The sequence below is a fragment of the Cervus elaphus genome, chromosome 31 (assembly GCF_910594005.1).
Source record: "Cervus elaphus chromosome 31, mCerEla1.1, whole genome shotgun sequence".
NCBI lineage: Eukaryota > Metazoa > Chordata > Mammalia > Artiodactyla > Cervidae > Cervus > Cervus elaphus.
In genome coordinates this window covers 10,915,642-10,931,032 of record NC_057845.1, presented here as the reverse complement: position 1 = coordinate 10,931,032, position 15,391 = coordinate 10,915,642, and positions in this window count along the sequence as shown.

The following is a 15,391-nucleotide window of genomic DNA, read 5'->3' as shown; positions in this document are numbered from 1 at the left end:
GTGGAATGGCCAATCCTGAAGAGCCAAGGGAAGAGGCTGAGGACACAGATGGCCATTCCATTAAAGGACATTTTACTTTTTTCCTGTTGGGAAGCTGTTATATAGAAGGAGGAATATGGGAGACAAAACAAAATCTAGATTGAAAGGAATTGATTTTCTGTTTGTCATGTAAAGAGAAAATAACACTCCTTGGTTAATTGCTAATGATTCTGGGCACTATTTTATGGGCTTCCCTGGCTTCTCTGGTGGCTTAGTGGTAAAGAATCTGCCTGCCCATGAAGGAAACACCAATTCGATCCCTGGGTCGAGAAGATCCCCTGGAGTAGGGAAATGACAACCCACTCCAGTATTCTTGCCTGGAGAATCCCATGGACTAGAGGAGCCTAGTAGGTTATGGTCAGTGGGTTCCCAAAAGACTCGGACGTGACTTAGCGACTAAACAACAACAAATACATATCTGTGTGTGTGTGTGTGTGTGTGTGTGTGTGTGTGTGTGGACTGCATCATGTGTTGGCCATGCTAAGGACAGTAGTTTTTGCTTAACTGCATTGTTTAGTTTAATTCAATTGTAGATTTGGGGGATGATTTAAAGTGATTCCCTAGAATAGTTTCAGGATAGTCCCAAGTACATGCTTAAGAGTTACATGAATGCATCTGATTAGATGAGGCTTTGTAAGGCTTTCTGAGTCATTTTTAAAGCTCTCTGGATTATCATCTTTATTTTAAATTACCATGCCAAGGGCCTTGGTTCAGCTGTCCCTTATTCTGTCTAAAGGAGTATGAGATATAAATTTTTCCCACATGTAGCTATAGATGTTTGGGGAATAACATTTTAAAAAGTTAGGTGTGTTAATAAAATCAGATTTTATTTTTTCACTGTATGCAGTTCTTTGTTCCTTTGAGGAATTCATAGCTATGCTTTGCTATATACTTGGCTTAAGGATCTCTACTTCTGAAGAACTGCTTGCAATATACAAAATCCATTTCTGCATGAATATATGATCAGATTTTTTTAAAATACTGACAACAAACTCACATCCAACACAGGCCTAAAGTGACATGGCAACTAATGTTAATGTGATATCCTGGATAGAACTCAAGAACATAATAAAAGACACTAGGTAAAAATTAAGGAACTGAATAAAGCATGACTTTATTTTAATAATGGAGAAGGATATGGTAACCCACCCCAGTATTCTTGCCTGGGAAATCTCATGGATAGAGGAGCCTGGTGGGCTACAGTCCAAGGGGTATCAAAGAGCTGGACATGACGGAGTGACTTTCACTTCATTTCACTTATGATAACAAATGTTTATTATAATTAAATGTTGGTAATAATGTTTCAATACTATTTGACTAATTGTTACAAATGTACCATACTAATATAAGATGTTAATAAGAAAGCTGGGTATGAGATATAATGGAATTCTCTATACTAAATTTGTAATTTTTTGGTAACTCTAAAACTATTCAAAAATAAAAAAAGGTATGGAAAAGTGTCTCAAAGTTGCTTTGAGATATGCAAGTGGCAAAAGCCATTTGTGGTAGATAGATTGCAAAAATGATCTTAAATTCTTGACCCCATCTGTGTCTGTGTACTTTGCAATGTATCTTTACAGTTCTTCTCATCATGAGGAATATTTTTCTCCACATCTAAAAGCTGCATTGACCTTGTGACTTGCTTTGGACAATAGAATGGGACAGAAGCAAGGGGGCACCAGTTTCTAGTCTGGGTCTATAAAGCCTATGTGCTTCCCTCTTCTCTTTGACCCTTGTCTGCACTGTGGTGGAGGCTGAGACCGTGAGTAGCAGAGCTATGTCAGCATTGTCGTGCAGCCAAGGCCCGGGGCACCTGAGAGCCTAGCCAAGATCAGCCAAGCCACGTGCCTGACCACTCAGGGCAGGTGACTCAGTGACTACTGAGGGGAGTGAGGCCAGAACTCCCAACTGATTCACAGTCACAAAGACAATCAGGGCTAAACTGAGTTCAAGTAACTGAATTTGGTGGTATTTGTTAATACACATTCCTTATATGCCATCAATTCTGCACACATAATGAATTGAGTTAATTTCACATTTACCTTACATATAGTTAAAAAAAAAAACTCAAATGAAATTGCTTTGTGTTGTTAACTTGGTAACCTTGAAATAAATAATACTTTCATTAAAAAAATATGTCAAGGATTGGGTTTATTTAAGAATGCTTTCCTGTATTTTGTTTTCTCCCTTATGATTAAAGTTTATGCCAGTGTTTTTGGTTTTCTTTTTTGACACATGAAAAGGTATCAGAAACCCTCTTGCCATTAATGCTCATCTCCTTTGAGTCTTCTTTCTGGACACCAATCTCCACAGTTAACAGGAACAGTTCTTCGTGAAGTGCCTACCAATAACTTGAACCTACCTTGTCAAAGTTCCAGTGAAGATTATAACTGTGAAAATTGCATAGTTAGATGATCAAAGTTCAAATCCTATCTGGCTCAAAATTGGCAGTATGTGCTTTTGGTACCTTACTATACTGTTACCATGAGACTTCATGGTCCTCAGCTGCATATTGAGGACTATAGTAACTTCTTGTTGTTGTTCAGTCTCCCAGGCATATGCGACTCTTCATGACCCCATGGACTGCAACACACCAGGCCTTCCTGTCCCTCCCCATCTCCCGAAGTTTGCCCAAGTTCCATCCATTGAATCAGTAATGCCATCCAGCCATCTCAACCTCTGATGCCCTCTTCTCCTTCTGCCTTCAATCTTTTCCAGCATCAGAGACTTTTCCAATGAGTTGGCTGTTCATATCAGATGACCAAAATACTTTCGCTTTAGCAGCAGTCCTTCCAAAGAGTATTCAGGGTGTATCTTCCTTAAGATTGATTGGTTTGATCTCCTTGGTGTCCACAGAATCCTCAGGAGACTTTTCTAGCACCACAATTCAAAAGAATCAATTCTTTGGTGTTCTGCCTTCTTTACAGTCCAGCTCTCACAACTGTACTTGACCACTGGGAAGACCATAGCCTTGACTATGTGGACTTTTGTTGACAGAGTAATGTCTCTGCTTTTCAACACACTGTCTAGATTTGTCATCGCTTTCCTGTTAAGAAGCAATTGTCTTCTGATTTTGCAGTTGCAGTCACCATCCACAGTGATTTTACAGCCCAAGAAGAGGAAATCTGTCACTCAGTCAGTTCAGTTCAGTCACTCAGTCGTGTCCGACTCTTTGCAACCCCATGGACTGCAGCACTCTAGGCCTCCCTGTCCAACATCAACTCCCAGAGCTTGCTCAGACTCATGTCCATCAAGTCGGTAATACCATCCAACCATCTCATCCTCAATCTGTCACTACTTCCACCTTTTCCCCTTCTATTTGCTATGAAGTAATTGGGGCTTCCCCAGTGGCTTAGCAGTAAAGAATCTGCCTGTGATGCTGGAGACACAGGAGATGCTGGTTCAATTCCTAGGTTGAGAAAATCCCATAGGAGGGCATGTCAACCCACCCACTCCAGTATTCTTGCCTGAATAGTCCCATGGAAAGAGGAGCCTGGTGGGCTACAATCCATTGGGTTAGAAAGAGTCAGATACGACTGAAGTGACTTAGCACTAAGGTGGCCAGATGCCATAATCTTAGCTTTTTTTTTTAATATGTAGCTTTAAGCCAGATCTTTCACTCTCCTGCTTTACCCTTATCAAGAGGCTCTTTAGTTCCTCTTTGCTTTCTGCCATTAGAATGGTATCATCCACATGTCTGAGGTTTTTGTTTTTTGATTCCAGCTTGTAACTCATCCAGCCTGGCATTTCTCATGACATGCTCAGCAAATATATTAAACAGACAGGGAGACAGCAGACAGACACGTTGTACTCCTATTTCTACCTCATAAATAATACATGGAGAATAAATGACATGACATTTAGGGCTTAGCAAGTAACATGGATCATGGCAATCACTCAATAAAGACTGCTACTGTTTCTCCTATATGTCAGAATTTAGAAACTCTTGCCATGATCTCTGCTAATGTTTTATTTTAGCATGCTTTTGCTATAGAATTTAGCAAAAAAAATAAGCATACTTTTTCATTTAGAAAGTTAATTTTTTTTTCTGTTATAAAATCAGTTCATGTATTGATAAATAAAGCACATGAATAATAAAGAATAAGAGAGAAAGAAAAAAAGTGTTTAGAAGAAAAAATCAAAGATAAAAGTTTATTTTTTAATTGAAGTATAGTTGACTTACAATGTTGTGTTAGTTTCTGGTATACAACAAAGTGATTCATATTCATTTCCATTATGGTTTATTACGAAATGTCAGATATAGTTCCTTGTGCTATACAATACGACCTTGTTGTTTATTTTACATATAGCAGTTTGTACCTACTAATTCCACACTCCTAATTTATCCCTCCCCAGGCCTTTCCCTTTTGGTAACCATACATTTGTTTTCTATGTCTGTGAATCTGTTCTGCTTTGTAAATAAGGTCATTTGTATCATGTTTTAGATTCCACATGTAAGTGACATCATATGGTATTTGTCTGCCTCTTTCTGATTTAGTTTACTTAGTATGATTATCTCAATTGATATTTAAGCTATTTTCATGTCTTGACTATTGTAAATAGTGCTGCTATGAGCATTGGGGTCAATGTATCAAAGATGGGAGTTTATAGAGTGACCGCCACTTATATGAATGAGAGGGAACTAAATGGTTTATCTGTATCAGCCTGTGTAATATTCTCAACACCTCTGCAGGATAGGTATGATAAATACTTTTTTTAAGAGTTGAGGAAAAAATTGACTAAGAAACTTTGAATAACTTGCCCAAGAACCAAAGATAATGGTTGATGGAGCCAGAATGCAAGCCCAACTCTGCCCAAGAGTGAGTCAATGGCTCCCCTGGGACCTTGTCTCACTAAATTGATCCACCCCAATCTTCAGTAGATACCAGGCTTTCCAGGCTGCCAAGGAGCATGTTACTCTGCCAATGAAAACAGACCTTTCTCCCCATACCTACCTTCAAAAAGCACACTCATTTTACTCAGATATATTATGATGGTCCATAACTTGAGTGATTTTTTTTTTATATTCAAATATGTTTGTTAAACAGATCAAACAGATGTTTAAATGCTGATGGCTGCCCCCAGATACTCAGCTGTTCACTGAATCTTAGCCTTGTTATTCCTGGGTTATACAAAACAACTTTGCTCTTTCACGTTCCTTTTTGCTACTGGATTTTTAAACAAAAAGTGAAATTTATTAGGAATATTTTAATATTTTTTGTCCCCTTATTAAAACATCTACAGCTTTGATTCCACTCTTTAAAATGTGTAGTTAAAAAACAACAACAACAACAGGGTTTTTGTAACAAAATTCCCTGATATGCTCATGCTGTATTTAATTATTGATATGTGCATCATAATGTGTCACAAACTTTCTGATTCTCCACTTCTTGCTTCCTGAGGAAGAGAGACAATCTTCTTTTGCAACCATTTTGAATGCAAGTGTAGATATTGAAGAATAGTACATCTTTTTCAAGCACCAGAAAACTTCTATCAGGCCTATAAATAAGATCTGCATCAGTTCTATCAAGTCCTGAACTATGAATGGGCCTCTTTATGTCAAGTATAAAGGAAACAGCATTTCTTTGGGTGTGTTAGGGAGGGTTGGTAGTTTTGGAGAAGGAACTGCTAGTAAATTTCCTATCTGTGCCATTGACTCTTATTTATTTATTTATTTTTGTTTGTTTGAAACAAAACTTACAAATCAAAAGTTAGAATCTCTTACTTCCTTGAAACTGTTTATAACAAGATAGAATTAGTAGCTTATATTGGAATAGGAGTATGTGTAAATATATGTGCTTTATTATAAAATTATAGCTAAAGAGGTTTAAATGATTTAATAAGTTTGGAGGCTAGTATAGATGTATTCTTAGGCATAGAAATCTTACTGGATACTTTGTTCTTAAAGTATTTCTAAATGATTTTTGCCTAAAAATTTTAGAAAATCCCTGGAAAATAATTCATAAACTAGAATAAAATATGTAGAATGATTTTTCAAATATTTGTTTCTTTATATTTTGTCTCTTTTTTCTTTATATTTTAATGAACCTATATGGTAAAAAATCAGAACTCAAAATACTTTGACAAGAATCAAGATTCATGTTTTGTTAACTAGAATAGTAAAATTTTCATAACCTATGAATGAATGAATAGTATTGAAGTTTAAAAACGTGGAAAATGTGGAAGCAGTTACAGATTTTATTTTCTTGAACTCCAAGATCACCACGGATGGTGACTGCAGTCATGAAATTAAAAGACACTTGCTCCTTGGAAGGACAGCTATGACAAACGTAGACAATGCATTAAAAAGCAGAGACATCACGTTGCCAGCAAAAGTCTGTATGGTCAAAGCTATGATTTCTCCAGGGACTTCCCTGGTGGCTCAGACGTTAAGGAGTCTGCCTGTAATGTGGGAGACCCTGGTTCAATCCCTGGATCAGGAAGATCCCCTGGATAAGGAAACAGCAACCCACTCCAGTATACTTGCCTGGAAAATCCAATGGATGGAGGAGCCTGGGAGGCTACAGTCCATGGGATCACAAAGAGTTGGGCATGACTGAGTGACTTCACTTCACTTCTTCGTGGTCTCCAGTAGTCATGTACCGATGTGAGAGTTTGAAGATAAGAAGGTTGAATGCTGAAGAATTAATGCTTTTGAATTGCAATGCTGGGAAAAGACTCTTGAGCATCCTTTGGACAGTAAAGAGATCAAACCAGTCAATCCTGAAGGAAATCAACCCTGAATATTCTTTGGAAGGACTGATGCTGAAGCTGAGGCTCGGGTACTTTGGCCACCTGATACGAAGAGTCAACTTATTGGGAAAAACACTTGATGCTGGGAAAGATTGAAGGCAAAAGGAGAAGAGGGGTAGCAGGGGATGAGATGGTTAGATAGCATCACCAACTCAGTGGACATGAATTTGAGCAAATTCCAGGGTATAGTGAAGGACAGTGGAGCCTGGCATGCTGCAGTTCATGGGGTTGCAAAGAGTTGCAAAGAGTTGGACTTAGTGCATGAACAACAACAGTCAAAGTTAAAATATAAACTTGAAAATTATTATTAGGATTTGGATAACATTTCCTGCATTGCTGACATAATAAGCATATTTGTGTGAGAATGTTCAGAACTCATCAGCACCATCAAAGATAAGGTCATATTTAATTTCTCCACATGTCAACAAAATGAAGATACAACTTCCTAATGATTCCAATCTATTATTTGTTATCACTAGATTCATGCTTTAAAAATGAGAAACGTTGACTCCAGAATTCCAGTTTCCCAAAAACCTGCAGTAAAGGGCTGTTTCTTTAATTTATTGTTACTTCAGGCCACTGGAACTTGCTATAACCCACTTATGAGCACTAGGGTTGGTACACATGCATGCATGCTCAGTTGTGTCTGACTCTTTGTGACCCCGTGGGCAGTATAGCCCACCAGGGTCCTCTGTCCATGAAATTTTCCAGGCAAGAATACTGGAAGGAGTTGCTATTTCCTTCTCCAGGGGATCTATCTGACCCAGGGATTGAACCTGTGTCTCCTGCATTTCTTGTATTGATGGTGAGTTCATTACCACTGTGCCACCTGGGAAACTATACAGAGCTATGTATTCTTTAACAGGCATACAAATTTTGTCATCTGCCTAAATGCTTCTTGCATAGAGAGAAGACAGGATATGCTTTCCCATAAAATAGGTTCAGTTCACACCTACTCTTTACTATTATACATTTGATTAAAAACTTAATATTATTTTACAGACAAAACATACTTGGCATCATTGATTGGAAGAATTTTTCCATTCTTTGCTTTTTCCAGGTTTTGAGAATCTTTGAATCCACATGGGGTCAAATAATTCTCTTGTAATACCATTTAAGCTTTGAGAGAACACGTCATGGTGATTCAAATCAAATAATGTTCAAACTGACAAGTTAAATTTTAATTCTAGAATCATGGTACGTAAAGATATCCAAACATTGTTTTTATCAAATGTATTTGACTCCTTTCTTATGTACTGTAATTGTTATTGCTTTCACTATAAAAATAAGTCTATAAATGATAAAGCCACTAAATATCTAGTGACTAAACATGACTAAAGTTGAAATGATTCTGAGTATTTGGAAGATGGTGGGGTGAAAAATGAAGCCACATGTCCAAAATAAACATATCCATTTTTCTCTGTGAATACCATGGGTTTGCACTAAATTCATTATTTCTAAAAGAATAAGGCAAACCTCTGGTTCTTTTATTGAAACTGAATTATATTTAAGTCAATTATTAGTTAAGGATCAGGTCCTTAGATCCCCTCAGATACAGAGGGCATGAAGTTATCAGGAGAAATATCAGGATTTATAGAATGTGCCCAAATTCCACTAAATGTCACTCCCTTGAATAATTCTTATAGGTCATAAACATAATTCCCTTCACATATGGTGTGTTTTTTCTGTGCTGAATTTTTAGTGCACAGATACAAATGGAGCTAGCTTGCATTAACATGATTCCTGAAAGATTAGTATTCAACATTACCCTGGGAGAAAAACTAAATCTTCCATTTTACTGAGCATGTCGGCATTATTCTATGGAAAGCAGCTGTGGCTAATTCAGTCATATCTAAGAGTAACTCCCACCTGTCAAATGTATTTGGCTCCATCTATTCCTCCATAATTAGAACATTCTATTGGTTGATTTTTTTTTTTTTTTTTGCTATTTAAAGCAAGCTGTAGTTCTTCCTTTATGAAATCTATTATTAAAATTAGTTTTAAAGTGTTATCATTATTGCAATTTTGTGTCCCCCAGATGCTTTTTCAAGAGAAATAATTGCTATGTATTTTATAGAAATAAGTGAATGTTATGTGTGTGCAGGCATATATGTTCATATTTTAAAATTAGCATGCAAATGAATTACATTAAAAATTACTAAAACCCATCTGTTACCATACATTCAAAGGCAAAAAAAAAATACATTTAGAACATAGGCTTTAAAAAGAAAGCAACCCATACACATATAAAATCTCCTTTCTTTCTTACTTTGATGAGATTTCTCAACCAACCCTCTCAGAACTCTGTAACTTTTCCTGCTCTTGAGATAGGTGAAAGTAGGAAAGACATGAGAAAACGGAAAAACAACATGGGACCCGAGAAGTATGGTTGCGGTAGGTGAAGGGATATGTTTTGGGGTGTCCCTATAGAAGAGAGGACAAGCTTCAGATTCTTCCTACCTAACCGGGGGAGCTCAATTGAACTTGACCACTACCTCCACAACCAATGCTGCACTGGGACATCTCCTCATTATAATCTGTCCTGTGATTACATATTTGCAAATTCTCCAAAATAGATGTCATTCAAGGGTGGGGCTACCAAAAACTGATCACTTCCTGCACTGTGATCTTAGTTCAGTTTCTTAAACCCTTCATCAGAGAAAGTCATTAGTCCTATGACCAATAAACGACCTGTGGACATTTACTGGCTATGTGTTGAATGAATGATTCCCACATATAAAAATTATCTGACAATCTTTCTCAGAGCTTTAGAGTTTATTTAGAGCTTTTGTGGGCTTCTCAGGTGGCTCAGTGGTAAAGAATCTGCCTACCAATGCAGGAGCTCCAGAAGATACCGTTTTGATCCCTGGGTCAAGAAGATCCCCTGAAGAAGGAAGTAGCGACCAACTCCAGTATTCTTACCTGGGAAATCCCATGGACAGAGGAGACTGCCGGCCATGGTCCATGGGTTCGCAAAGAGTCGAACACGACTAAATAACTGAGCAAACACATAGAGCTTTTGCAAATCCTGTGGAGAACATAAATGAAATAGTACAAGCCTTAACTATCCCCACATAATCTGACTCACTCACAAACATTGTGGCTGAAAGTAGTTCTTTCCATCTTCAGTGGGGTAAAAATAATCCCCTGTAATCCTCCTTCTACTTTCTTTTGGAAAAAGAACAAATTGTAACTAAGAAATAGAAATAATCAATTTTTAAAGGATAGTAATAAACTATTTCTTAACACATATATAAATAATTGATCACTTTTAAAGAAAGATAAGTTTAAGCAGCTTTGTTTTCATTTTAATTTTACAATAACCAGTAATTTTCATACATGCCTTTACAATATACTGCAAGCTTGTCTAAATAATTGGCATTCATAGACAACTCAACATCATACACATATCATATAAGCTTTAGAAACATTAACTGTGTATCACCTTTAATAATATGGATGAGGTTGATTCAATTTTGATCCGTAATGCAAACATATTTTCAAGTCAATGTATTTTAAGTTTATAGGTCAAAAATTATGTTGATAGAAGTATATGATATTATACAATATAGGTTTTTGGGCTGACCAAAAAACCCACAAAAAGCAAAATTGGCACTGGTGAAAATAAACTAACTATTGTTTATAATGCAAAAGCAAAAATATTTTTGCAATTGATAATCACAATCAACTCAAGTGACACTAAGAATGGGCTTCCATGGTGGCTCAGTGGTGAGGAATCTGCCTGCCAACTGAACAATGACAATAAACAAAGCACAGTGTACTTCTTCTAGCCGTATTTTTAGAAGGCACAGCTTAAAAAACCATAATAGAACTGGAAGAAAAAAAGAAAAGCGAGGAAAGGACATTCAGGCTTTCTTTTAGTAGCCGACATGGAGAAGCCAAGGAAGGGTGCTCCCCTGGGTGGAGCCTAGAAAGCCACCAGCTCACAGGGGGACATGGAGCCATCAGCAGTTGGCTGAGGAGCAAGGGAGGACTTAGTAATGGGAAAGGAACAAAGGTCCCTGCTTATAAGGAAACAAAGTTGAGTGATTTGAAGCCTAAATTTCAAAGCAGTATCTTTGGACTGTTCCCTAAAGGAATTAGACAATCTCTGAATAAAATGACTCATCTATTTCCTGCTCTTATATTAGTGATTGCCAAGCTTCCATTGTGTTGAAGTACCATTTGATGTAGTTGATTAAACTGAAGGGCTGGCATTTCGTTAATTCTTACAGAGCTCTTAGAGTCAGCACCCTAACTGACTCTAAGTGTGGATGACTACAATTTGAGAAGTGTTTACTGTTTCTACAGTAAACATGAGTTTGGGTAGACTCCGGGAGTTGGTGATGGACATGGAGGCCTGGCATGCTGTGGTCCGTGTGGTCACAAAGAGTCCGACACGACAGAGCAACTGAACTGAACTAAATTGAACTACTGTTTCTACTCTCTCACCTTTTAAGGATGTCAACTCGTTCCTATATAACAGGAAAAAACTGAAGCAATCACAATTAAGTTGCCCAAACTTCTGTTACCATGTTTCGTCTTTCTATGGTGGCTTATTTGATGCCTTGCTAGTTTTACACACTGGTAAGTGATGGTATTTCATATTAAAGAGCCTTAAAGTTTGTAAGAGAAAACTATGACCGTGCTCAGCTCGACCACTCATCCCAGTGGATGGCTCAGGGGAACCGAGTGGTTTGGCCATCCTTTCCAGAGTGCAGATGACTCACAAAGAATGAGGCAGGTGACATTTAGGTAGTGGGTTCTGCAGAGGGTCGATTCTGCAAAGTTATGAGGTTCTGAGTCAAAAGTGGGTATCTGAATAAAAAGTGGATATCTTTAATCAACACTCACAAACTACACACTGTGCTGATTGAGGCCAAAGGTCAATGTTGCGTGTGTGTGTGTGCTAAGTCACTTCAGTTGTATTTGACTCTTTGAGACCCTATAGACTGTAACCCACCAGGCTCCTCTGTCCATGGGATTCTTCAGGCATGAATACTGGAGTGGGTTGCCGTGCTCTCCTCCAGGGGATCTTCCCAACTCAGGGATTCAAGTTGCATCTCTTGTCTCCTGCATTGGCAGGCAGGTTCTTACCACTAGCATCACCTGGGAAGCCCAAAGGTCAATGTTACTACACTGTTCCTGGAGGGAGAAGAATACAGAGTCATCCATCCCCATGTTGTAAGCAGACCCTCACATGTGTAAAGTTCTAAGATGCACAAAAACAGGCTTTGGTAATGAAATTGAAGACCTAGTGTCCTCAAGAATCTTCACAGCTTCTAATGAACATATTTTCTTTTTAGGAATGAAGGAAAATTCTCAAAAATGAGCTATTCTTTTATGTCACTTCTATAAAATGGCATGTAACTTTGTAAATATTTTTTAAAGATACAGTTTTGTAAGTATTTAATATATTGCTAATTTGATTTTTTGTTTGTTTTTTTTCATTTATTTTTATTAGTTGGAGGCTAATTACTTTACAATATTGTAGTGGTTTTTATCACACATTGACATGAATCAGCCATGGATTTCCATGTATTCCCCATCCCGATCCCCCCTCCCACCTCCCTCTCTACCCGATCCCTCTGGGTCTTCCCAGTACACCAGGCCCGAGCACTTGTCTCATGCATCCAACCTGGGCTGGTGATCTGTTTCACCATAGATACAGCATCGAAACATGTATATTATCTATGGTGTTAATTTGATTTTGAATTGTAAATGTCAAGTATTCTGTTTGGAGGTTTTTATGTTTTATTATAATGTGTTAAAAAGGAAAACTACATTTTTAGAAAGTTTTATGAGTAAATTTAATGTACTGAAAACAAAAAATTAAAAAAGTTTGTGTATGCAGCCATCTGTTTTTGGTTTTAATGGGAGCATTGTACCCTTTGATCATCTAAGTTTGATGCTTTTCCTTTTCTCCCATGCCCTCTCATTTCCATGGGGTCATTAAGATATGTCTTTATATTTGCCCCATCTTTCTCTAGTGCTTACTGGTTTTCTAGTATTTATACATCCAACATCCTCCATTTTAACATTCCATTCCTTGCTTCTTCTCCTATCCTTTTGTCAATAACAACAACAACAACAACAATGAATTAGTCAATGTAAGAAAGAAAGTGTTATTGGAAATGATTTAAGGTTATTACCTGGGAAAAGCCACTCTGAGAACTGTTCCACCCGTTAAAGTTCAAAGCACAGTAATACAAGTCTTTGAGGCAGAGGGCTGTGTCTCTGTCAATGATGGATTATTGACAGCTTAGACAATCTAGTGAGTAGTGGATCAGGGGTCATTTTGGCCTCTTACACGATCAAGAAGGAATGTTATTTTTTAGGGAGTTGCTGGTCCCAGGAGAATGCTTTTTTTTTTTTTTAATGGTTGAGCAGGTATTTCTGCAGTGGGGAGGATGAGGAGGTTTGGTAGATGCATAATGCAGATACACAATGCACAGTGGGGGTGGGGAAGGGGAGGACAAATGGCAGAGGAAATTTTTTTCATGTTTAAATTTTTCTTGCCATAAAATATAAATGTAATTTTTAAAGATCTCTTCCCCCACTTTCTTTTTGTTTGTCATTTTTAAAAATATTTATTTATGCTTATTGCCTGTACTTCTTTGCCATCTTAGACCCCTCATCCTTCCTGTCTGGCTTATACCAGTTAATCTCCTCTGTCACTTCTGTCATTAACAGGATCTGTTAGATCCATGTCAACACGCCATTGGATACTTGTTGGGCCCAGTTTATTGGATCTTTTATATATCTCTTCCTTATTCTGAATTTTAATACTTGCCTTCCTTGGCATTTTTAAAATCATTTTGCAATGGCAACTCACTCCAGGAAACCCCATGGACAGAGGAGCCTGGTGGGCTACAGTCCATGGGGTCACCAAGAGTAGGGGATGACTGAGCGACTAACACTTGCTTTCAGAGGAAAATTTTTTCATTCTTTTTAAGTCTCTTAGGCTAATTTGCTTCCCTGTCACACAATTATTCAATATTTAATATCTTCTTAAGTTTGTTTCTATTCTAATTTAAGCTCTATTTCTATGTGGTTTCATCCTTTTACATAAGTATGACTATCATGTACATTCCAACAAGTTCCAAAAATATATCTATCAGACTAACTCTTCTTAGCTCCAAGCCCACTTTCTTAGCTCCATCCTTATACAAATATATTACGGATACTTGAAGCTTAATATGTACAAAACTACATCCATGATCTCTTGCCTGCCTCATAACTGTCAGTAGTTTGTATTTTGTTTCTCATTATATGACCAGCAGGTACCAGTGGTTCAAACTGGATTTTGGGGAGCCATTCTTTACTTCTTTATTCATATCATGTGCCATAAAAAGTTAACAAATACTGCTAACTTACAGGGTAAATATTTTTGTTTTTCACCCATTTTTCTATCCTCACTCATACCATCCTCAGCTATGCTGACTTCATTCATTTCCAAGACCATTGCAATAATACCTTCATAACTGTTTACCTTGCAGCCATTCTTATACTTTTGACCAATGATGTACAAACACGAAATTTGCTATTGTTTTTAAAGGGCTTCCCTGGTGGCTCAGATGACAAAGAATGGGCCTGCAAAGCAGGAGACACAGGTAAAGGAGTCAAGAAGCCAAGTGTGGCCTGACCTAGACTGAGACTGTCATAGGAATGCGTCGGAGACTAGAAACATGTGCTACCCTCTTTAAAGGGCAAAGCCGTCATTGGTTGTAGCTGATTGTTCCACAAGAGAATATAGAGTTGGTGTTTCTCGACCATACAATTTTTTAAGGAAAGCTGTACTTACTTGTATTTTTCTATGAACAGCAGACATGCAATCATTTGCTTAACACCTACATTCCTTGATGGATTCTAAGCTACCAATTTTATTGTCCAGCACCTGGCAAGTGCTCAGAAATTGTTTTCGAATAAATGAATGCATGAATGAAAACAGGAGAAGAACAGAGGAGGAAGCGAATCATTCTTCTTACATTATTGTGGTTTAGTTGCTAAGTCACATCCAGCTCTTTGCGACCCCATGAATTGCAGGCTTCCCTGTCCTTTCTTACATAGGGCAGGGGGGAAAAGACTGAGAGTGAGAAAAATTAGAATATTTAACATAGCTTACTCTTAAAGAATGAGTAGGATTATCCCAATCAGCAAGTGTGTTTCAGGCTAAAAAGCAGCATGTGCAAATATACAGTTGTGTGAAATCGTGTGACTCATTAAGAAAACCCTAAGTCCCTTAACATTGTTATGGTGTGGTCCACGGGGATAGCTATAGATGATGAATTCTCCAAAAGAATGCTATCATCGGGCATGCTTTGCCCCAGTATTTGTGCTTTACTTGATATGAGTTAAGGAGACAAAGATTTGTGTTTCAGAAAGATAATTTGAGCAACATTACAAAAAATGAATTCTAGGGGAAAGAAGATAGGAATCCTGGCTAAGTAATTACTAAAATAACTCAGGTGCAAGATGCTTAAGTTACAAATTGAAGAAAAGATACAGAGTAGGTGGAAGTGAATTTAAAAGATATTTAGGAGTAGAATCAACCATTCTACATCCTATCTCCTTAGGACAACAGCCATACTAGATATTT